The sequence below is a fragment of the Tursiops truncatus genome, chromosome 12, assembly GCF_011762595.2.
Source record: "Tursiops truncatus isolate mTurTru1 chromosome 12, mTurTru1.mat.Y, whole genome shotgun sequence".
NCBI classification, from domain to species: domain Eukaryota; kingdom Metazoa; phylum Chordata; class Mammalia; order Artiodactyla; family Delphinidae; genus Tursiops; species Tursiops truncatus.
Genome location: NC_047045.1, coordinates 73,389,470 through 73,415,636, shown reverse-complemented (window position 1 = coordinate 73,415,636; position 26,167 = coordinate 73,389,470). Strand labels below are relative to the sequence as shown.

The 26,167-nt window shown below is 35.6% G+C and overlaps 1 protein-coding gene and 1 pseudogene across 2 annotated transcripts in view; one reads left to right on the top strand and one right to left on the bottom strand.

The window, feature by feature from the left end:
- The window catches only part of TAB2 (TGF-beta activated kinase 1 (MAP3K7) binding protein 2), an 86,629-nt gene that overhangs the window by 40,579 nt on the left and 19,883 nt on the right, over positions 1–26,167 (bottom strand). Inside the window, exon 2 of one of the 2 annotated variants that reach the window (XM_033867827.2) lies at positions 20,937–21,085. The exons of the other annotated variant lie outside the window; for it this stretch is intronic. The gene's annotated coding sequence lies outside the window, so the exon portion shown is untranslated. The remainder of the gene's footprint in view (positions 1–20,936; positions 21,086–26,167) is intronic. 2 annotated transcript variants of the gene reach the window in all.
- LOC117314451 (large ribosomal subunit protein eL30 pseudogene) lies at positions 1,416–2,760 on the top strand (annotated as a pseudogene).

The following is a 26,167-nucleotide window of genomic DNA, read 5'->3' as shown; positions in this document are numbered from 1 at the left end:
CAAACTTTTCCCAGTCTCTTTCATCTCCGTATATGGTACCACCAATCATTCAGTTGTTCCTTCTCACATGCCATATCTAATCCATTATAAAGTTTGGTTGGTTGTTATCTGCAAAAGAATATTCTGAATCTGACCACTTCTCCCCACCTCTATTACCGCTCTTGTCCAAGCTGCCATCATAGTTCACCTAGACTGCTACTGCGAAGGTCTCCTAACTGGTCTCCTCCCTGCCTTAACTCTTTGCTCTACCCCCACCTCCCACTCTATTGAACAGAGTGATCTTTGTGAAAAGTAAATCAGAACAATCATTTCCCCAGCACAAAATCCTAAACAAGGCCCCTGGCTAACTACCACCCCTGGGGCTTTGTCTCCTACCACCATCTTTATTCCCTCAGTTCCAAACTAAGTTCCCTCATACTGGTTACTTTCCAAAGAGAAGCCAATCTCATTCCTCCCTTAGGACTTTTAGACTCCTTGCTCCTTCTGCCTGGAACACTTTTCACTCAGATACTTGCATGGCTTTCTCTCTTACTTCATTAACATATCTGATCAAATGTCACTTCCTCAGAGACTGCTTCCTTGACCAATCTATCTAAAATAATGCCACACTTGTTTCCCTTCCCTCCCTATCACATCCTCATACCTTGCTTTTACTTCATAGCATTTATCAATATCTGACATACCTACCTACCCACCTGCCTATCCCTAAAGCGTTAGCTCCGCAGGATTACGAACTTTGAAGTTCACTGCTGTATCCCCAGGATCTAAGTCAAAGATGTAACATTTGTTGGATGAAATAAAGGTTTTACTGTATGGTTTCTTCATATTTTTTGCTTCTAACATGCATTTCAAATAACCTAGATTGGAAATTTATATACATAATTTGAGGGAGAGGCAAATAAATAAATTCTCAGTCTAATTCAGGACAACCTTTCTTATTTAAAAGTAGATGAATCATGTAAATAAATTTCAACTTATTCTATTGTTAAAACATATACAGAAATTTCTAAAGTTCTTTGAAAAACTCTTATCACACTTGCTTGCTTTCTAATAAAGACTATCAAGTACACAAACAAGAAAATTGTTCAAACGTACAACTGTATTTTAGGGATTCCACTTCCTGTAATACCTAAGTAGCTCCTACTGGATGAATTCTCTCATGAGCAACTTCTATAACTAGACAACGCATAAAGAGATTGAAGGCAGAAACAGCAAAGGGGGAGTGGTGGTGCTGGGGGTGGGGAGGTGAAGGAAGTCAGTACGTAGAAGAAGTGGACAGCACAGGGTGATTTTCCATTTTTTAAATGGCTTTTAGCCAGAGAGCAGGCCTCAGTTGGTTTGCTCAGCTAAAACCCAAACAAGTAAATCCATAGTCTTACTCACTTAATGAACCAAAGGATAGGTCATGTTGTGGCATGACCACAACAGCTGAAAATCTAGCCAGTAAATCATAGAAAGGAGAGAAGCACCAAATTCTGTGTATAAATTCTGCACGTATCTCTGATCCCCAAACTACACATATGCGAGAGATTCCAAACAGCCAGGCTAAGGCTAAAATAACAGAACTGACATTTCAGTTTGAAGTTTGAGTTGAGCCAAGTTAACTGCCTACTGAAACAAACAAGTAAGGAAGCAAACCACCAACCAAACATCAATACCCAAACATCAATACTAGAGGAACACAATAGACTCCAGAGTCTCTACAATGTGTCATTCATAATGTCCAAGTTATAAACTAAAATTACTACACATAAGAAACAGGAAAAACTGACCCATTCTCAAGAGAAAGGCAACTAAGGGAGACCAAGCCCAAGATGACCCAGATGCTAGAATTAGCACATAAGGATTTTATAGCAGCTATTTTAACTATGTTCAAGAATGTAAAGGCAAATATACTTGGATTTCTCAGCCAAAAAAAAAAAAGAAAGAAACTATTAAAAAAATGCAAATTCAAGAAGTGAAAAATGTCTGAAATAAAAAAATTCACTGGCTAGATTTAACCACAGATCAGAAATGACGGAAGAAAGAGTCAGTGAACTTGAAGACAAAGCAACAGAAATCATTCTAACCTGAAGAGTGGAGGAAAAAAAAAATGGTTGAGGTAGGGAGATGAACAGACCCTCAGGGACCTGTGAGAAAGAATCAATAACTCTAATATAATATACCTGTAAGTGGAAATCCAGAAGAAAAGGGGAGGGAGAATGGGGTAGAAAAAAGTATTTAATGAAACAGTGGCTAAAAATTTCCCCAAGTTAGTAAATGATATAAATTTACACATCCAGAAGGTCTTGACTGGCTCCCCGGCCATCTTGGAGGTTGCTCTTGGTTGGGCGCCATCCTGCACCTAAGGCAGGAAGGTGGTGGTCACAAAGAAGACAAAAAAGTTGCCTAAGTCAATCAACTCTAGACTCCAGATCAACTCAAGATTCCAACTCCTTATGAAAAGTGGAAAGTACATGCTGGGGTACATGCAGGCTCTGAAAATAAGACAAGGCAAAGTGAAACCTGTCATCCTCACCTACAACTGCTCAGATTGAGGAAATCTGAAACAGAGTATTATGCCATGTTGGCCAAAACTGGTATCCATCTACAGTGGCAATAATGTTGAATTGGGCACAGCATGTGGGAAATACCAAAGAATAAGCACAATGGCTATCAATGATCCAGGTGATTCTGATATCATTAGAAGCATGCCAAAACAGATTAGTGAAAAGTAAATCATGCAAAATTTTTCTATAATAAAACTGGCCAGAGCCTGTTTTAAAAACAACAAACAAACAAAAAGATCTTGATCAAGAAGATCAGCAAACCCTCAACAGGAAAAGCCAAAGAAAACCACAGAGAGGCCTAACAGTCGAAGTGCTGAAAACCAAAGAAAAAAAAAAATCTTGAAAGGAGCCGAAGAAACGAAATACAGGGAAACAACAATTCAAATGAATGCTGACTTCTTATCAAAAACAGTGGAGTCCAGAAGATACCGAAATGACAAAATTTAAGTGCTGAAAGGGAAAATAAACAATCAACCCACATCCTGCATCCAGCAAAAGTAAACTTTAAGGACAAGGCAAGATAACTATTTTTAAATATAGCCTTTGTGGGTGAGTGAATAAGTTTTACAACTAAACACATTACTGAAACAAACAGGTATTTATTTAATTACGAAAGGAAAACCAAGAAATACTTTACAACTTACTCTGGAAAATTATTTCTAATAATAAACAAAAATATATTTTCTATGGTTAAGATGCAAAATGACTGCTCTTCTGAGAAAATAAAGAAGTCATACTTTATAGGTATGCTTCTAACAGTAGGTGCAAAATTTTGGCACCTAACCTGCCACCAGCTCAAATGATCTAGGAGGAATAATTTCTTAAGGATTCTAAACAGTAGCAGAGTATACACAGTACTACAAAACCCAAATAAATATACTGGAAAGATTTACAAAATGTGCCATATTCTTTCCTTTCTTAGAGTATGTAAGCAATTTATTTCTGACCTCTCAATATTATGACAGTGCAGAGTACTAAGTATCAGTTAATGGCTCACTCAGACTTCACGTTATGATAATTATCAAGTCTTCATTTTCACTATTGTTTACCATGGTGAATTCTTCCAGGACTGTAAGAGTATAACACAAATAATGGTTTAACTGTACTCACAAGAAGAGACCACAGTCTTCAGATTAAAAAACAACAATAAAGAAAAGCAACAGAACTTATAGGTCTGATCAAAATTTGAGCATTTATGAGGTAACTGGATATTTAAAATTAGACTATCATCACCATCCACAACCCACAAATTTAAGGAGTGCCTAGTATGCAGCAGATACCATGTTGGAGATACAAGTATTAGAGTCTATACCCTTGCTCTCCAGGTCACAGACATTCCTGGATTAAAGGCACATCAAAACAAGCTCATAATTTAGGTAACTATTTTAACTTGTCCACTATTTTATATTCTGTCTGCCTCCTGCTACCAGATCTGCTGCCTGCTATCTCAGTCTACCTTGTTGCTGACACAGCAGTCTTTTTCATCCGTTTCACATCATTCAAAAACAGACTGGAAAGGAGTACATGAGGAAAAACTATAAAGAGCAGCAGCAAGAAAAAGGTAGGGGCCACATCGTGAAGTGCCTTTTGGGCCATTAAAATTTGGAGGTTTTAGCTTCAGGGTAATGGGAAGCCACTGATAGATTTAAGCTCAGAGGCAGGAAAGGTGACATGATCAAGAAAACCTGTATGTATGAAGAATGGCTATAGTACAGAGAAAAGGGGCAAAAGAATATATGAGAAGACCAGTTAGAAAAATGCTGTAGTGTAACCATGAAATAGTTAATAGCTTGTAACTGCAGAGATAGCAATGGACAGTGAGTAGAAGGAAAATCTTCAGGGATATTTAGGAAGTAAAATTTAATAGAACTTTGAGATGGATTAGACACTGGGGTAAAGAAGGAGGTATAAAGGTTGCTTTCTTATTTGCTCAGATGGTGGTCCCATCTATAAACTAGGGAACAACAGAAAAGGTCCAAGAAAACAAAGGGGTAGATTCTAAGTTTAGTTTTGAACATACTGAGTCGAGGGTACCTTTAAAACCTCAAAACAGTGATATCACAGAGGGAGTTGGGATATATGGACCTGGAGCTCAGAGGAGAGGTCTAGGCTGCAGATAAACATTTGAGAGGCATCTATGGTGCTGGCATTAATTAAAATCTGAGCATAGATGAGACAATCCTACCATATAATTTAAGAACAGTCAAAGAAAAATATTCTTGGTTATATTATGTATAAAACATCATACAGTCATTATTAATTTTTTCCCTAAAGGCCAACATTCCTTCCAGCCCAAACACTAAACATTATATAAAAAAATTGATTTTAAAATATCTTAATTTTTTGTTCCGGAACTATTTTAAGGATATACCCTATAATGAAAAATTAAATAAAAATTTAAAGAAGAAAACATGTACATAGTTTTTTAAAAGCCAAACAGTACTACAAAGTTTATCGAGAAACCAGCAATTTCCCTGTCTCATGCCTCTCCACTTTTATCCTATTCCATATTCCACTGTCAACACTGAGCTGTTTCTCCACATTATACAAAGATGATTATAGGGCTGTTTCTTGATTTTTCAATTTTATACATTTTCTATGGACTTCCTACTGTGGAAAATGAAGAGTTAGCTTTATAACTTAGTTCCCATCCCATAATATAACCATGCTTCTTCACTCCAATGTCCATCTGCCCAATACTTATTTCACAATTTTTTGCTTAAATCCATATTCAGTATTTATATTACTTTTTCCTGTAAATACTGTTAGCCTACACTTAATCTATTATGAGGGGTGGATTATATTGCCAAGGTCCTTCCCCTACTAGCATTTTGGGAAGAAAAGTGTGTGTGTTGTTAATGAAAAAACTGTAGAATATTAACCATATGTGACCAAAAGCTGGCTTTCCATCAAGTCCAAGAAAACAGCAAAGCTCTCGCAATTCTAACCCCAGGATAAATGGGGAGAAATGAGAGGGGAGGGGATAGGGGTAAACACTACTATTCTGCTATTGAAATTATAGATTTAGATGAGATGTATTACTTTTAAACAAACCTTGACAAGAGATTAAAAAACAAACAAAACCCCCAAACTATGACTATACCGATCTGTAAAAGATTAAAGTTGACTGCTCCTGGCCAGGAGGTACCATACAAAATAAATGATGGAGGAAAGCAAAATTCCCAGAGATCTAACTTTTAAGAAAAAAGGAGTGGACTTCCCTGGTGGTGCAGTGGTTAAGAATCCATCTGACAGGGCTTCCCTGGTGGCACAGTGGTTGAGAGTCCATCTGCTGATGCAGGGGACACGGGTTCGTGCCCCGGTCTGGGAAGATCCCACATGCCACGGAGCGGCTAGGCCTGTGAGCCATGGCCGCTGAGCCTGCGCGTCCGGAGCCCATGCTCCGCAACGGGAGAGGCCAGGGCAGTGAGAGGCCCGCGTACCGCAAAAAAAAAAAAAAAAAAAAAATCCATCTGACAATGCAGGGTATATGGGTTCAATCCCTAGACCAGAAAGATCCCACGTGCCACGGAGCAACTAAGCCTGTGCGCCACAACTACTGAGCCTGTGCTCTAGAGCCTGTGAGCCACAACTACTGAGCCCGCATGCCACAACTACTGAAACCCGTGTGCCTAGAGCCTGTGCTCTGCAACAAGAGAAGCCACCACAGTGAGAAGCCCGTGCACCACAACAAAGAGTAGCCCCCACTCACCACAACTAGAGAAAGCCTGCGTGCAGCAACGAAGACCCAATGCAGCCATAAATAAATAATAAACTAATTAATTTATAAAAAGATAAATAAAAACGGAGTAACTGGTAATGTATCTTATATAAACTACTTAGATTTATGTAATTTAAACTTGACAAAGTGTTGGCCTTTATTATTAAAGTCTTATTAAAAAAAAGAAATCAATGAATAAATTAAATGTAACTCTCAGATAAGCTTAAAACTTTCCTAAGCAGTAGAATTTCAAGAAACAATACTCTAACCATCTGTTTCTAAAATTTTCTGGCAAAAGAACATATTAATAGTTAAAAACAGAAATAACACTGCTAAATATTTCACCCTCAATTTCTACATTAGTGGGCATTGTTTCATTTAATAAGATGAGACAATTAAATGGCTGGTTAAGTATAAATTCTAGGATTCTATAATTTGTGCTCATTTATTTATGAAATTTAATCTGTCACTTACTTGCAGTGTCTTCTTGGGCAAATCATTAAACTCCTCTGTGTCTCAGTTTCTTCACCTACAAAATGGTGATGACAGAGTAGCTACCTCACATGATTTTGAGTAATACACATAAGATAATAAAAAGGAACACAGAGCAAGCAAACAAGTAAATAAAATAGCTTATGTAAATGGTAGCCATTAACACTATCATTTCTTCCTTGTAAAATGAAGGAAACTCCAAGAATTTACAGGATTAGTGATAACACAGTGAAAATTAATGGTATTACACTTGCCTGGCCTGTAGCAAAAACTACAAACACTAGTAGTAATAATTATTTATTCTAAATATCATGAATTTCCACAAAGTACAAAGGAACAAAACCTTAGCAAACACAGCTGCAGGCCACTCTGGCTGCAGAATATTGAAGGAGTTGACTGAGCCTTTGAGGCCTTCCTTTCCCATGTATATGGGACAAATAATTTGTTTTAATTAGGTAACTCAGATAAAGCTACCTGAAAACCAAATATTAGGTTGCATATAAGTGCCAGATAAGTGATATAAACTGTGCTATAGGTGTTTAAAGGGCTCTCTGGGCTGAGGGAAGGTGTGGGAGGGTCTTGAATCATGGGTACTTAAATAAGGTTAAAGTATGAAGCAAGGCAACCAAATACTGGGCAGGTTCTGGAGACAATGAGTCAGTCACCTGTCTGGCTAAAAGAAGGAGGGACAGGAGGAAAGGGAATTATGAAGAAGGAGTTTGGGGTGGTGAGTATCTACAAGAGAAGACGAGAAAGGCCAATGAAGGCTGCAAGTGTACAGTGGCCTTTATCATAGAAGATCTTGAGTTAACACTAACGGTTTAGTATTATTATGTAAACTGGTATACATATTTTATCTTTGCCCAGTTTGTACATGGTTGAGTTTTGCTGGAACAAATTTAATTATTATAACAAAAAAAAAATACAGTTCATGTTGAAATATCACAGAGAAATAGGAAGAAATATATAAAACTAAAGTTCATTTCTCAGCTGCATTAGGATTCTCCTTTAGCTTGTGGACAAGAAGGTCTTTCCACTTTAACCATATATACCATCCTAAAATTTAACTCTGATTTCCATAGTGACTTCCAGAGACGATAATTTTTTCTATAAACAATGAAATCTTGAGTTGGATAGAACCCTAGGAAATTGTCTTATAAAAGTATATATATTTAAGAGGTAAGAGAAGAGCCTTGCTGCCCAGTAGACTCCTTTTACCAGACTTCCTCTTCCATTCATCTATCCAATTTTACCTCCTAAAACTAACCCTTGACAACAAACAGAAATTTTTACACAAGTAATGTTAGTTTCAAAGTGGAGAGACTACCTTGTTCACCGCTGCTGTACCCTAAACACTTAGAAAGTGTAAGGCAAGTAGTAGATGTTCAAAAAATATTGCTGCAATAAATCTCTAAATACAGATCAGAATACATCTAGATTAAAGACTACTATAAAAAATGGTAGCTATCCCTCCAAACTAAAGTGTCTGCCTTACCCCTGGCTATGTCAGTGCTGCTGTAATACTTGTTTTGAAACTGTAAATTTGTTTCAATGCAATTGATATGTTAGGGAACAATTTGAACACTAAATGAATTTTGCTGTGATTTTATCTGCCAGAAACACTAGGTGAATGCAGAAAACCATACTCAGCTGAAACAAGCTGCATGTGAATACACAAAATGTGAATGTGAACACACCTCAACCATCTGCCAGCTACCTCAGCTCACTGCATCTTCGTGGAATCAGTCACACCCATCCACAACTTGTGTTCAACTTCCCTTGTGATTTCAGAAAACCCTTCTTCAACCACTTCACAATAGCAAGCTTCCACAACTATGTGGAAACTTCTTTTACAAGGCAAACTTCAGGAGGGTTTAAAAGCAAAATACAATATTTATTTGTATAAATATTGTACAAGTATTTACATATTTCTTAGCCACTTAACATGTGTAAAACTATACTATCATGTTTTTTAAGGTTCCTATCTTTCTAAATGTTCACTGATGACATTTTGAGTGTTGTACCCCAATTCCATGTTTCCCGTAAGTCTTGTAGGGTTTTGTTTTTTTATTTTTTGACTGTATTATTTTCCATAGTATGGTGTTTTTTAGGAACACATATGTTAAATTTTAACAGAACTGTTTGTACTGCAAAGCCCCTGACCTCAACAACGGTTACTCAACTCCCCAGGATGTCTAATTGGAAGGTAGAATGTTTCAACTTACATATTTGGTTGTCAATATGATGTTAACAGTTTCTTATTACTAATTTTAACTTGTGTCTCTCTGTGGACTGGCTGACAGGATCAGACTGTGCAGTGAGTTAGCTATAACTTTTTTAAAGTTAAAGCAAGTTTTGAAACTTTTTGGCCTCAATGAAGATTTCAGAATTAAACTTAAAAAAAAAGTATTACCTTCCTAATTATATACACTATTTAAAATACCTTTTTCATTATTGGTGTAATATGTAAGTATCTCATCAAATGCCAAGTAGGTAATCGTTGATGCACTTCACATCTGATTAACTTTAAAAGAATTTACAAATGCCATTAATTGAATAATGAAAAATCTCAAAATTAACTTCAACAGCAAATTTTTAGAACTGTATTTCTTGGAGCATGATATTACATCTTTATTAAGGCAAAGCAAATTCACTGCCCCCCAAATTCTATAATATCAAGTTATTTTCCTAACATTTAAAATGTAAGAATTATAGCTATGGCAATTAAAAATCTAAAATTCAAATACTATCATCATCTACAATTAAAAACAGGATAAGTATAATTCACCTGTAGCATAAACTTTACCATAAAACAGCTGTAATACTGAATCATTTTACATAGATATTTGCAAAAATAAAATAACAGAAACACACCAAGTTAGTCACCTAAATGCTACTTACTTTACCTATCATGTTCAGATTTAGTGTTAGTTAAAAGATTAAAGGGAACAAAGGATTATGTTACCAGAAAATGTATTTCTCAACTTTATAAGCCTACAGTAATTTATTTTCTAAAGAAAAACAGTAAATATTAATAACTGAAGTAACATAATGATCCACATTACCTCCTCTTAAAAAAAAATTTCCCAATTTTCTCATTTAATACACTGCCTCAAGTTCATTGAATGTTGACCATTTCTTATGGTTAAAAGGCTTACCAGTTATAAGTTCCTCTAAAAGGAATGTGCAAGTCAGCCACACTTGGCAATTTATGTATTGTGGTTTTGTGGTGAGTGCTACCATTTTCTAAGGATCAAGAAAAGTGCAATAAATCTAAGGCAGAAGGGTTATAATCCATCAAAACATATTATATAACTAACTACCTTGTGTGTATTTTCCAATTCATACCCCATTATTATCTTTCAATACATTAGGGCTTTAAGATGGAAACAAAGTTACTTCTGAGTGAGCCCCTTTTCATGTAATTTTTGGATAATGCATCCTGTATGCAAATATCTTTAAAAGAAAACATGATATAAATATGTGATATGATAATAAGCTCCTATTTATGGGTAAAAGGGAAAAAAAGAGGAGAAAAAGAAATGAAAGCACTTGAAAGAACCAGTTTACATCTTACATCAACCATAAACATTTGGAATGAACTAACAGTCTCAGTGACATGTAAAAATTATAATAATGTGGTTAAAATATTAATCTAGAATGGCATTTTAAGATGAAGATTCAGAGAAAGTTATAAGAAGTTTCACCATCTCCATGTAGTTTCAACCCCTTCCTTGACCCCTGTTTTTTCTGTTCATCTCATCTAACTTTGCCCATCTTCTTTCTACTGTCATGGCCCTTAGCTGACTTCTCCCCAGTGTAGACTGCTGGCCAGATGCTAGGTATGTGTGTGTGTTACGGCACTGAGAGTGTGATGATTAACTTCATGAGTTAGACACAGTATAAATGGACAGTTATTCTTGATCTCCAAAACCTTTAATAACTAACAAAAAGTTATATCAGTAATTTTAAAATCATATACATACACTTGATTGGTAATTGACAACTGTGGTGAATCATGAGACTGCTAAGCCTGCTAATGGAGAAAGTACATAAGGATCTATGTGCAAAGGAAAACATTTAAAAGAAAGATTTCATTACTATAACAGTATTCAGAATCTTCAAAAGAAATTACAGTGTATTTAAAATGAGTGGTTAAAACAGTGAAACAATATTAAATTGAATCAACTCTCTAAAATAAAGTAATTTTGTTTTTTGTTAAGTTATGTGCCAGTCTTTCAAATCTAACACTACAAAACTGTTGAAAAGATGGCTATTAATCTTGTTATGGGGAATGAATTTTATATTAGATGGTCAAGAATAATCTCAAAACTGTACAGAAACTTCTATCTCAGCAGATTTATTACATATAAATCTATTTCACAATTCTCCAAACAATTATAGATACCCTTAGAGAATACTCAATATTTTTAATTGTATAATATAGTTGAATAAAGAACCAGAAATCTCATTATACAGTGCTTATCCATAAATCTAGAGACTTTCATAATAAGAAAATATGAACTGCAAAAATATATGAAAGTGATCATCTACTTCATATTTTGATTTATGAAATGACATATTTTCTAATATATTACTGTTATATATTATATTTGCATATGTACTATATAGTATACATATTTTGCTTACTCAATAAACATTTGTTGAGTGTCTACTAGTCACTCTATATGATAATGGGTGCTGAAAATATTAAAATTAATAAAAGCACAGTTGCCTCCACTCAAGAAATTTACATTATAGTAGGGGAAGACAATACATCAACAAGTAAATATAATAACTGAACTGTAACTGAGTTGTGCTGCAGTATACATGGGAAACAAAGAAGGGACCCATCAATTCTGAGGGAAGTGGAGGGTTTATGGAAACGATTAATTAAAGAAGGCAACACTGAGACAGCGGAAGCAAGAACTACAATCCTGCAGCCTGTGGAACAAAAACCACCTTCACAGAAAGATGGACAAGATGAAAAGGCAGAGGGCTATGTACCAGATGAAGGAACAAGATAAAACCCCAGAAAAACAACTAAATGAAGTGGAGATAGGCAACCTTCCGGAAAAAGAATTCAGAATAATGATAGTGAAGATGATCCAGGACCTCGGAAAAAGAATGGAGGCAAAGATGGAGAAGATGCAAGAAATGTTTAACAAAGACCTAGAAGAATTAAAGAACAAACACCTAGAAGAATTAAAGAACAAACAAACAGAGATGAACAATACAATAACTGAAATGAAAAATACACTAGAAGGAATCAATAGCAGAAAAACTGAGGCAGAAGAACGGATAAGTGACCTGGAAGACAGAATGGTGGAATTCACTGCCATGGAACAGAATAAAGAAAAAAGAATGAAAAGAAATGAAGACAGCCAAAGAGACCTCTGGGACAACATTAAACACAAAAACATTCACATTATAGGGGTCCCAGAAGGAGAAGAGAGAGAGAAAGGACCTGAGAAAATATTTGAAGAGATTATAGTTGAAAACATCCCTAACATGGGAAAGGAAATAGCCACCCAAGTCCAGGAAGCGCAGAGAGTCCCAGGCAGGATAAACCCAAGGAGAAACACACCGAGACACGTAGCAATCAAATTGACAAAAATTAAAGACAAAGAAAAATTATTGAAAGCAACAAGGGAAAAATGACAAATGACATACAAGGGAACTCCCATAAAGTTAACAGCTGATTCCTCAGCAGAAACTCCACAAGCCAGAAGGGAGTGGCATCATATATTTAAAGTGATGAAAGGGAAGAACCTACAACCAAGATTACTCTACTCAGCAAGGATCTCATTCAGATTCAACGGAGAAATCAAAAGCTTTACAGACAAGCAAAAGCTAAGAGAATTCAGCACCACCAAACCAGCTCTACAACAAATGCTAAAGGAACTTCTCTAAGTGGGAAACACAAGAGAAGTAAAGGACCTACAAAAACAAACCCATAACAATTAAGAAAATGGTAATAGGAACATAGATATCGATAATCACCTTAAACATGAATGGATTAAGTGCTCCAACCAAAAGACACAGGCTTGCTGAATGGATACAAAAACAAGACCCATATATATGCTGTCTACAAGAGAACCACTTCAGACCTAGGGACATATACAGACTGAAAGTGAGGGGATGGAAAAAGATATTCCATGCAAATGGAAATCAAAAGAAAGCTGGAGTAGCAATACTCGTATCAGATAAATAGACTTTAAAATAAAGAATATTACAAGAGACAAGAAAGGACAGTACATAATGATCAAGGGATCAATCCAAAAAGAAGATATAACAATTATAAATATATATGCACCCAACATAGGAGCACCTCAATACATAAGGCAACTGCTAAGAGCTATGAAAGAGGAAATCAACAGTAACACAATAATAGTGGGGGACTTTTAACACCTCATTTACACCAATGGACAGATCATCCAAACAGAAAATTAATAAGGAAACACAAGCTTTCAATGACACAACAGACTAGCTAGATTTAACTGACATTTATAGGACATTCTGTCCAAAAACAGCAGATTACACTTTCTTCTCAAGTGCACAAGGAACATTCTCCAGGATAGATCACGTCTTGGGTCACAGATCAAACCTCAGCAAATTTAAGAAAGTTGAAATCATATCAAGCATCTTTTCTGACCACAACACTATGAGATTAGAAATCAATCACAGGGAAAAAAAACCGAAAAAACATAATCACATGGAGGCTAAACAATATGTTATTAAATAACCAAGAAATCACTGAAGAAATCAAAGAGGAAATCAAAAAATACCTAGAGACAAATGACAACAAAAACAATATGATCCAAAACCTATGGGATGCAGCAAAAGCAGTTCTAAGAGGAAAGTTTATAGCAATATAAGCCTACCTCAAGAAACAAGAAAAATCTCAAATAAACAACCTAACCTTACACCTAAAGGAACTAGAGAAAGAAGAAAAAACAAAACCTAAAGTTAGCAGAAGGAAAGAAATCATAAAGATCAGAGCAGAAATAAATGAAATAGAAACAAAGAAAATAATAGCAAAGATCAATAAAACTAAAAGCTGGTTCTTTGAGAAGATAAACAAAATTGATAAACCATTAGCCAGACTCATCAAGAAAAAGAGGGAGATGACTCAAATCAATAGAATCAGAAATGAAACAGGACAAGTAACAACTGACACTGCAGGAATACAAAGGATCATGAGAGATTACTACAAGCAACTAAATGCCAATAAAATGGACAACCTGGAAGAAATGGACAAATTCTTAGAAAAGCACAACCTTCCGAGACTGAACCAGGAAGAAATAGAAAATATAAACAGACCAATCACAAGCACTGAAATTGAGACTGTGATTAAAAATCTTCCAACAAACAAAAGCCCAGGACCAGATGGCTTCACAAGCAAATTCTATCAAACATTTAGAGAAGAGCTAACACCTATCCTTCTCAAACACTTCCAAAATATAGCAGAGGGAGGAACACTCCCAAACTCATTCTACGAGGCCACCATCACCCTGATACCAAAACCAGACAAAGATACTACAAAAAAAGAAAATTACAGAACAGTATCACTGATGAATATAGATGCAAAAATCCTCAACAAAATACTAGCAAACAGAATCCAACAACACATTAAAACGATCATACACCATGGTCAAGTGGGACTTATCCCAGGGATGCAAGGGTTCTTCAATACATGCAAATCAATCAATGTGATACACCATATTAAGAAACTGAACAATAAAAACCATATAATCATCTCAATAGATGCAGAAAAAGCTTCTGACAAAATTCAACACCCACGTATGACAAAAACTCTCCAGATGGGCTTCCCTGGTGGCGCAGTAGTTGAGAGTCTGCCTGCCGATGCAGGGGACACGGGTTCGTGCCCCGGTCTGGGAAGATCCCACATGCCGTGCAGCGGCTAGGCCCATGAGCCATGGTCACTAAGCCTGCACGTCTGGAGCCTGTGTTATGCAATGGGAGAGGCCACAACAGTGAGAGGTCCAAGTATGGCCAAAAAAAAAAAAAAAAATCCTCTCCAGGAAGTGGGCATAGAGGGAACCTACCTCAACATAATAAAGGCCATACATAACAAACCCACCACAAACATCATTCTCACTGGTGAAAAACTGAAAGCATTTCCTCTAAGATCAGGAAGAAGACAAGGATGTCCATTCTTGCCACTATTATTCAACATAGTTTTGGAAGTCCGAGTCACAGCAATCAGAGAAGGAAAAGAAAAAAAAGGAATAAAAATTGGAAAAGAAGAAGTAAAACTGTCACTGTTTTCAGATGACATGATACTATACACAGAGAATCCTAAATATGCCACCAGAAAACTACTAGAGCTAAACAATGAATTTGGTAAAGTTGCAGGATACAAAACTAATGCACTGAAGTCTCTCGCATTCCTATACACAAATGATGAAAAATCTGAAAGAGAAATTAAGGAAACACTCCCATTTACTATTGCAACAAAAAGAATAAAATACCTAGGAATAAACCTACCTAAGGAGACAAAAGACAAAAGAAAACTATAAGACTGCTGAAAGAAATTAAAGATGATACAAACAGATGGAAAGATATACCATGTTCATGCATTGGAAGAATCAACATTGTGAAAATGACTCTACTACCCAAAGCAATCTACAGATTCAATGCAATCCCTATCAAATTACCAATGGCATTTTTTATGGAACTAGAACAAAAAATCTTAAAATTTGTATGGAGACACAAAAGACCCTGAATAGCCAAAGTAGTCTTGAGGGAAAAGAATGGAGCTGGAGGAATCTGACTCCCTGACTTCAGACTATACTACAAAGCTACAGTAATTAAGACAATATGGTAGTGGCACAAAAACAGAAATACAGATCAATGGAACAGGATAGAAAGCCCAGATATAAACCCACACACCTATGGTCAACTAATCTATGATAAAGGAGGCAAGGATATACAATGGAGAAAAGACAGTCTCTTCAATAAGTGGTGCTGGGAAAACTGGACAGGTACATGTAAAAGAACGAAATTAGAACACTCCCTAACACCATACACAAAAATAAACTCCAAATGGATTAGAGACCTAAATGTAAGACCGGACACTATAAAACTCTTAGAGGAAAACATAGGAAGAACACTCTTTGACATAAATCACAGCAAGATCTTTTTTGATCCACCTCATAGAGTAATGGAAATAAAAACGAAAATAAACAAACGGGACCTATTGATACTTAAAAGCTTTTGCACAGCCAAGGAAACCATAAACAAGACGAATTGACAACCCTCAGAATGCGAGAAAATATTTGCAAATGAATCAACAAAGGGTTAATCTCCAAAATATATAAACAGCTCATGCAGCTCAATATTAAAAAAAAAAACAAACAAACCAATCAAAAAATGGGTAAAAGACCTAAATAGACATTTCTCCAAAGAAGACATACAGACGGCCAAGAAGCACATGAAAAGGTGCTCAACATCACTAATTATTAGAGAAATGCAAATCAAAACTACAATGAGGTATCACCTCATACCAGTTAGAATGGGCATCATCAGAAAATCCAGAAACAACAAATGCTGGAGAGGGTGTGGAGAAAAGGGAACCCCCTTGCACTGTTGGTGGGAATGTAAATTGATACAGCCACTATGGAGAACACTATGGAGGTTCCTCAAAAAACTAAAAATAGAACTACCATATGACCCAGCAATCCCACTACTGGGCATATATCTAGAGAAAACCATAATTCAGAAAGACACTTGCACCCCTATGTCCACTGCAGCACTATTTACAATAGCCAGGACATGGAAGCAACCTAAATGCCCGTTGACAGACGACTGGATAAAGAAGATGTGGTGCATATATACAATGCAATATTACTCAGCCATAAAAAGGAACGAAACTGTGTCATTTGTAGAGACGTGGATGGACCTAGAGACTGTCATACAGAGTGAAGTAAGTCAGAAAGAGAAAAAAAAAAATATCGCATACTAATGCATATATGTGGAACCTAGAAATATGGTACAGATGAACCGGTTTGCAGGGCAGAAATAGAGACACAGATGTAGAGAACAAATGTATGGACACCAAGGGGGGAAAGTAGTGGGGAGGATGGTGGTGGTGGGATGAATTGGGAGATTGGGATTGACATATATACACTTATATGTATAAAATGGATAACTAATAAGAACCTGCTATATAAAAAAATAAATAAAATTCAAAAAAAAGAATGATGACATGAAAAACAAAACGATCACAAGATTATAATTTAAAAAAAATAAAATAAAGAAGGCAACACCTAAGCTGGGTCTTGGAAGATAAAAATGTGTTCGCTAGATTGTCAGGCAAGAGGGAAAGAATATTTCAAACATAAGTAGTTGTCTGGGAAAAGACTTTAAATGCATGGCAAGTTTGGAAAACCACAAGAAGCTGGTTAATGTTGAAGTGCAGGGAGTGAGACTAACAGTGAAAAAGTGTGATAAAGGAAGAGGCTGAAGAAGTAGGGTAGGCACAGGCATATCATAGATGATCTTAATTGCTTTCCTCTGCACCATATGTGCTGAATCCCACAAGTCAGCAAGAACAACATGCCTCTCACTTTCCAGATTCAGATAATTTATCTCTGAAGTTCCAAGCCCTGCCTGGTTCTGTGACATTCCACCAAGTCCCAGAGGTGGGCATGCATTCATTCAGCAACATTCACTCTGTGCCATTTAGCAGTGTATAAGCTGCAGTGGAGATCAGGAGGAAGTGTCTAAAACTTAGGAATTAAGGAGAGGCAGGAGAAACTTCACAAAGAATGTAGTGCTTGAACTTAGCCATTACAGATGAATCATAAAAGTCTTGCAGGATATCACTGACTACTGTTTGTGTTGCGGGAAAGACCATGAAAGAATAAATTTGAAGAATTATAGCTGTAGTGTAGAAGGGTAAGTGAGATAAGGCTAAAAAGGTAGAAAGTTTTCAGTGAAAAATGTACAGATTCTAGATAATGTAAAAGAGCTAAGAAAATTATAGTGGCCTGGAACTTTCTCATAAATATGATCTACTTTTTGGTTCACCTTGATATCTGGGATCCATTCCACAAACATTGCCCACTATAAGCCTGGTAATGTGTTCTAAACATGCAAAGATGAATAAAATATGGTCCCTGCTTCTGAGATTATAAATTAGTAGAATTCAGATTTATATTGGACTTCTTATAGCATATATTTGTTATCTTACTTCATCCTCCCCACATGTGAAGCAGAGAAGACAACAGGTAAACCATTTTTTTTTTCTTTTTAACTGAAGAGAATCATGGAAAGACGTATTAAGAGATATATCTACAGTTCCAACTAAGTCAGTAGCAGAACAGTATTCTAGGCCAGCAGTTCTCAACTGTGGTGTCACTACCCAGTGCTAGCACAATCAGTTGTAAATGAAATTTGTTGCTGATCATTAAGTACCAGAGCTGCATCTATAACAATATAAAGTATCTAACCTATGGACAAACACATGTGTTTAAAGAGGAGCACATAAGGATGTCACTGGAGTGTATATTACTAAAAGAACAACCTGAATGACCATTGAGGAATGAATAAATAAATTACTGTATAGCAATACTAAAGAACATCACACAACTTTTTTTTAAGTGGAGTAAGATATCCAAGTAATTATATACAAAGACCTATAAGACATTACTGAATGAAAAAAGATGCAAAACCCATGTATAATGATACTCTTTGTGTTAAAAAAAAAAAAGGATACAAAAAAATTTTTAGACAGATTATTTTTATATGAATGCACAGGAAATGCTCTGAAAGGGTAACACTAATGAGAGCCGGCTGGGTAAAGGGACACATGGATGGAAGATGGACCAAGGAGATTTAGTCATCTCTGTTATGTCTGAATTTTTTATAAGGATATATATTCATGTATTACTTGTATAATTAAGCATAAACAATTGAGCTTAAAGCAGAATATTTTCCCTATAAAGTTATTTCCTACATATTTCCCCATAACACTACTTGTATTCTGATATGTGGGTAGGAGAGTAAGAGCAGAATAGAAAGAATTTATTTGCAAGTACCTGAACTGAGCCAACTCAATGTACTTTCAAATAACTCAAAGCCTATGTTATCAATGCTGAAACTGTTACCGATACAGTTAGCAACTGCAACAACGCTCAATCATCAGGAGTCTTGACAGACGAGATTTAAACGTCCATACATAAAGGTGGACAAGAGCACTCTCCTCTGAACCTATAGCATAACCACTCTGGTTTAGCCTCACTACAGGTTGGGCTCTGTGATGAACGCTGTTAACCTGTATTATTTCAATTACTTCTTACAACATTCTTGTAAGGATTAAATGAGAAACTGCAGGTAAAACTCTTCACACATAATGCCCAATCACATAACAATAAGTGTTGTCCTTTATAGGTGTTCCTACTGCCTAATCTCTAACCTTATCAATTACTGTACTGCAGTCAGCTTTTCAAAAGCCTCACTGTACTGCAGTCAGCTTTTCAAAAGCCTCACTGACTTAAGTGTGCCAATGCTAAGAAACCTGCAATGGATTCTCATTACCTACTGGACTAAATCCAAACTCCTTCATCAGACATTTGAAAGCATGTGTGACGCAGCTCCATCACCCATCATGTTCCTTCTGTACCCTACTATTCTGTAGGCACATTGGAGTGCTCACAATTTTCAGCATATATTATATACTCTGACTTCCATAACTTAGGAGTACTCTTGTCACTCTCGCTAAACAGTTCTATCTACTCTTCAAGGTTCTGTAGAAATATTACCTTCTCTACAAAGTTGATTCTCTCTGGCACTCTCAAGTACATTGCTTATCTCTATTATGATACTTTTTTTGTATCACTTGTTTGTAAACTGACTGAAAGCAAGTTTTATTTATTTTTACATCCCTACTGTGCCTAGCACAGTGTTTTATACACAATTTGCATTTAATAATGTAGAAAACTTTCACCATTACTCATAGCCCCAGTGATAACCAGTACAACTTGAAATTCTGAAGCAATTCTCTCTAATTTCCCCTTCAATTCACCTACCAGTGGTAATGACCCTATAGTAACTCTGGTAGTAACTCTTTCCAGTCCTAATTCAACACTCAGTGAGATATAATTATTTCCATACCAAACAAATGAAGTGGCACATAATCAGTGACCTAATGCTGACAAGACTGGCTAACATTAAATTCATTATGCATTAACACTGGAGGAAGGAATACAAAGCATAAGCTAGAATATTGGAATCATCTTTTAAAATCACAACTGGGATATAAAATTCCTCTGTTCAATTTTGGGTAATCTCTAACCTAACTGAATTGAACTTTAAAATCAAAGGATGTGTAAGGTCATCTACCCATTTAGTAAATAAAGTCACCTTTTATGGATTAATTATTTCTAAATCTATACAAATTGGTAAAAGCAGTAAATGTCCTTAAAAGCTAAGTGACCTCAGCCCTCTAACCATTCATAAGTGGTTTTTTCTCGGTTAAAATCTAAGGTAGCAAGAAACCTTAGTTTTTAGTTTTGTTGTTAAATTTCACGACATTCCAACTACTAATGACTTTGGCTTCTTTTGAGCAATCAAGTAAAAACATAGCAAATACTAGTTATATACTTACATTTAAAATATAATTAAATTCTTCAGGCGAAAGTATTACATAATACGTTACTTGATTCTATCTAGGAATCTTCTTCCAATTTTTGAAAGCCATATTAACTCTTTATGTGAAGGCATTCGTAGTGCAGAATAGTTGAGGATCTCAGGACAGAGAACTGGTTTCATTTAATTCTCTAAACTACTTGTACCACATGTGAACCTCTTAAAGGAAGACAGTTTTGTTGTTACTGTTTACTTTTCAATGAAGACCAGAGTACTTTTTGGAGATTTACAGGGCTTAACTCAATAGCATGTCAAATTTATTTTTCTTAAATGGTTTTTGCATTAGTTTGCTACTACTAGCAAACAAGTTAAATTAGAAATATTCAGGCAAAGGTACATTAAAGTCAATACTAGCTGCATGTTATCTAGGTGTTAGGGATGTTACCAAACTTTAAAGCAAGATGACCACATGTTTTGAAAGTAAAGTGTTGGTTATTATAGATTTCATAGTAAGGCAGTTACATGGCTAAGCTTGGCTGGTACCATGGACTTTAGCATACCTGGAAATAGAAAAATTCAAATGGTAGCTGTTCTTGATTGGCCCATTGCCATTTTTGCAGCTTACAAATTTTTAATTAAGTAACTGCAGTGAGCTCATCTCTACTGGATACTTCTTTTCCAGGGCAGGTCCAGGAACTGGGTCTGGAGCCTTGAAAGCAGAAGAGAAACTAGAGTAAACTAGGGGTAGGCAGAACAAGAAACGTGACCAGATAACATTGAGATCTAATAGCAGTGAGGTAGTCCCCAATGTCTCTCACATGAAATATTCTTAAGTGGAAAAGAATCTCTTAAATTACAAGTTACCAGAAGATGCTATTTGCATTAGTTCAGTCATTGTCTTAATCTACACAACTCCACTCTGAACTCCTAATTCTAGAAACTAAAACAGTAGCCTTTATGAAATCTCTATTGGCTTTTAGCAATAGACTGTCCAATATGGAACCACAGAGTATAAAAGAACGAGAAAAACAACAATAAATTCACTTTCATTGGTAAAACTGGAATTGTAAAGTCCTCATTTCAGGTCAGTTTTCTCTTTTGCTATCTTATTTCCAATCATCTTCTAATTGTTCCCCTAAATTCCTACAATCAATTGTCAGAGGTTTCTTAAGAAATGCTTTATATATATCCAAGCAATGAACTGAATTTCAAGTTCCAATTTTTAAAAATACTTTGTAATTCTTAAAGAGGGAGGCAAAGAACAGCTCATAAGATGTGGTTCTTAACCACACTGGAAATTCTTTTTTCCATTACCAAAACAGATTCAATGATTTTTTTTTTTTTTTTTTTGGTTAGGTCCACATTATTTAAAAAAACACACACACGCAAAACTTGCAACTACAAAGGTTACAGAAATGGTAGGCTATTAAAAATGTTAGACTGTTGTACTAATTAGATTACTAGGGCCTGGAAATGATGTCCTTATGTTTGGTGAGCTGATACCCTTAGGAGTCTCTCTCTAAGAAACGAATCAATCCCAGTCAAAATAAACTGAACCCTCTGCTGCTGTCAAATGATGGCAGATTGTGAGAACTGTAACAGGACAAAAAAGTAGTGAAGACAAGGATTCAAAGAACTCAACTCCCTGCATTTCTAGTAACTAGAAACACAACAAAGCAAAATAAAATGAAAGTAGTTTTTAAGAAAAATGTCAATTTTCCACCTTCTGTGATGGCATGTTGCAGGTGAAAATATTCAGGTGGAGAAAGATCTAGGTTCAAATCTGGTTCCAGTATAAACTAAAACTCTGCAGAAGTTTCCGGTCTATTAAATGGGATACCATCCCCCACCTCACTGGATTGTCATGAGAATTAGCACCTAATGACCTGGCACACAGTAGGTATTCAATACATTTTTCTGCATAATGGAACGTTATTTTTTTGTTCTAAACATATGAGTATACTTAAGCTTTCATTTTAATAAATGCTAAAGCAACAGCTGTGTAACAAGCTTTAGGTTTAAATAACTCAACTGTGTCACATCCTAAGAGATATAACTGATTCATCAACACTGATTTCAGAACAAAGCAAATGTAAGAACGCTCAGTTCTGAGAATTGATGATAAATAAAAATATAACAATTTACATTTAGGATATAAAGAGAATTAGTGGTAAACAAGTAAGTAGATATGTAATTCTTCCTCCTCCAAGTAAAGGAGAAAATACGTTTGTCAACAGGTTAAAAGGTTATAGATCTGGGATACAGTGCCTTTTAAAAAACAAAAGGAATCAATGTATGATCTAACTAGGTCTTTAAGTCAGGAAATGCTTTAAGGGCAAAGAAAAGCCTTACATTTGAGCAATAATTTTCCTCTTACTGATAGAACAGTGGCTTCCACACAAAATTATTATTTACCAAATATGGTTCAAAGATCACATTACACCTTCCCTGGCATTACCAAGTAATAGAGCATTATCGCAGGCCACAAGGAATTTTAAAAAGAAAAAGAAAAAGAAATTTCCTTAAAGTTACTCGAAATGTATTCACTGCTACAACTTTATTTCAAATAGTTTTTAAAAGTTAACATGGAAAGAAAGAGTCTTACTCAAAAGAGATTGCAATTTACTTAGAGATGATAAGATTAAACTAAATTTTGCCAGAAGGCAAAAAAAAAGAAAAAAAAAGTATTTAAAAATGAGGATTCCTATTCATTAACCCATATGGATAGACTTTCAGTTTAAAGACATCAAGAAAAACACTTTTATAGACAAACCATTAATTTTTGTTTTTATTTTATAACTACTATCATATTGAAATCTCATTACTCAAATAATGTTTCAGTTGATTCTTTTGGATTTTCCAGATATAAAATGTCATCTACAAATAAATGTGCCTCCTCCCTTTCAATAATTACACCTCCTGTTTTGTTTTTTGGTCTAATTATATTGGCCAGCATTCCCAAGACAATATTATGTAACAGTAATGCTGGCCAGACCTTTTTTGATTCATGACTTTTAAAAAGGAATTTAGTATTTCACTAAATACTAAAATAGGAATTCTAGTATTTTACCATTTCTAGTAACAAAATGCTGGCTTCCGGTCTGAGATATATAAAATCTTGGCTATGTTCATTCGTTCTTGTTTCACTAAGCATTCTTATTAGAAATAAATGTTGATTTCCCTTTTTTTGATATCCGTCAAGATATTCATAGCCCCCGTGACCTACTAATATGACTTAACTTGATTTATCATTACATTCCTAGAGTGAATATTACTCAGTTATAGTATTATTCTGTTAATGTAATGCTAGATTCCATTTGACAGTTTTATTAAGCATTTTTTGCACCAACTTTTGTGAGACTGATGTGCAATCTTTTATGTTCATATTTTACGTTACGTGGCTTTATAAAAAGAACCAGGAAGCTTACCTTTTCTTCTCTATATTCTGATATACACAGCTAATTATCTAGTGCTTTTTTCAGGAAAGAGTCTCATATCAGCTAAGACCAGCATTTTCATTTGTGGCTCCGGATCCTATCCCTTTCTTTCACATTTCCACAACACCCTTTCTTTTCAATCTCTCACTTCAACCTACGAACCTGTTTAAGTCTTAACCATCTTAAACATATATCCATGAACACATTTATACCACAAAAACTTTTCTTATCAGTTAAGTCTTGTTCAGCAAGTATTTATTCACAAAGCTGTTTATTAAAACTGCTACTCTATTCAAGGAACTGAGAATGAACTGCAGTTCCTGCCCTCTATTCCTAATCTAGTAAGGAGCACAACCATGCATACAAAAAACTGCAATAGCAATGCAAAGAATAAACAAGTTATGCTAGGACATCTCTCTCTCACCATCTGTGCCTTGCCAAACTTCTCTACTGAGTAGTTATGCTATGGTCTCAAATTTGTTTTAATCTGCCTTCAAGTTTTATCCCTTGGTAAGTTTTATTCAAATCACCAAATCCAATGACCTCTTCAGGAGCCTTACCCACCATTTTGCAAAAACTTTGCAGCTTGTTTCATATTTTTTTAATAAATCCAATTAGATCTTCAAATGTACTGTTAAATTTTGTTTTTTTAAAGGAAATTCATAGAATATTTTATTCTTTAAAAATTTATTCATTTATGGCTGCATTGGGTCTTCACTACTGTACGCCGGCTTTCTCTAGCTGCGGTGAGCTGGGGCTACTCTTCGTTGCGGTGCGTGGGCTTCCCATTGCAGTGGTTTCTCTTGTGGTGGAGCATGGGCTCTAGGCGCACGGGCTTCAGCAGCTGTGGCACACGGGCTCAGTAGTTGTGGCTCGCAGGCTCTAGAGCGCAGGCTCAGTAGTTGTGGCGCACGGGTTTAGCTGCTCTATGGCATGTGGGATCTTCCCGGACCAGGGATTGAACCCGTGTCCTGTGCACTGGCAGACAGATTCTTAACCACTGAGCCACCAGGGAAGTTCCCATAGAATATTTTAAGTTTTACTAGGCACTTTTAATTCACCATATCATTTGATGCTCATGAAAAACCACCCAGTAAGGCTAGGTAATTATTACTCTCATTTGCAAGGTTCAGAAAAATACATCAATTTACTGATTATCAAAACTCCAATAAGCAGCAGAGTTAGGGCCAGAGATGTATTTGTGGCTTTCTAACTCCAGGTCCAGGGTTCCCTCCTCTATATTTTATTAACTTGATTGATTAATTACTAACTTGAATACTTACTGATCATTCTCTTCTTTGAAACTTTTCTGGTCAATATTGCATATTCTTCTAGCGTCCTAGGTTCCTTATTTTGGTACTTCTTAATGTTTGTCAAAAGGATGTATAAGTAAAATCTATGACATTTATTCTCTCACTTCTTGCTCTGGCATCTCATCTACAGTTACAGCATCATCTAGGGAGAAGCTCCTTTAAATTGTAGTTTAACCTTCCTGTTCTACTTGATGAAACGTAAGCATTCAGAATCATAGAATTTGATGTTGAAAGGATCTTAGAGATTATTAAGTCCAACATCTTTATTTAACAGAAGAAAAATATAAAGTTCAACTCACACAAGTCAGTAGCAGAATTTGAATAAAAGTTTAAGCAAAATTTGCCTTTTTAAACTTATGAATCATAAAACAAATATATACCTATACAGTAAATAGAAAGCAACTAAAATTTCAAGAGTAATTACTGGCCCCTGTTTCATTTTTGTTAAAGATACTTGTCCATATTTCTAATATGACAATACTAATGTATGAGTCCATTTATCAAAGTAATTTTTTTAAAAAAATCATGGAATGGCAATAAAGTTAAAACCTACTCAATTCTATATATTCGTGCATTAATTATCTATCTTCCAGATTTTTAGAGTGAACTGGGAATCAAAATCACACCACTACCTAGCCTAATGCTTCCTACCTAGGTTGATAATCATGACCTAGTCTACAAGGCAGGAACAGATACCACTAGACTGTTTGCTGAACACCACTTAGAACAGTGCCTGGTACATGTATTAAGCACTGAAAACGTGTCAGCTACCACTGCTTCTCCACCAATTACTACTTCTGAATATATTCATATGATTATAAATATGGCCGTATTAATGATTCAGCCATACAGACAAGTATCCTGTTAGAGGACCAGTACCTCACTCTTCTCCTTTAGGTCTATTGTCCAAGTTTTGTTCTAGTGAGCAGGGCCACAACCCTTTGTTATCTAGGAATACCTTTCCAACAACTCCCAAGCTAGAAGTACTTTAATATCTCAACATCAGAGTCTATAGGCTCTGAAAATTAACAGCTCATTTTA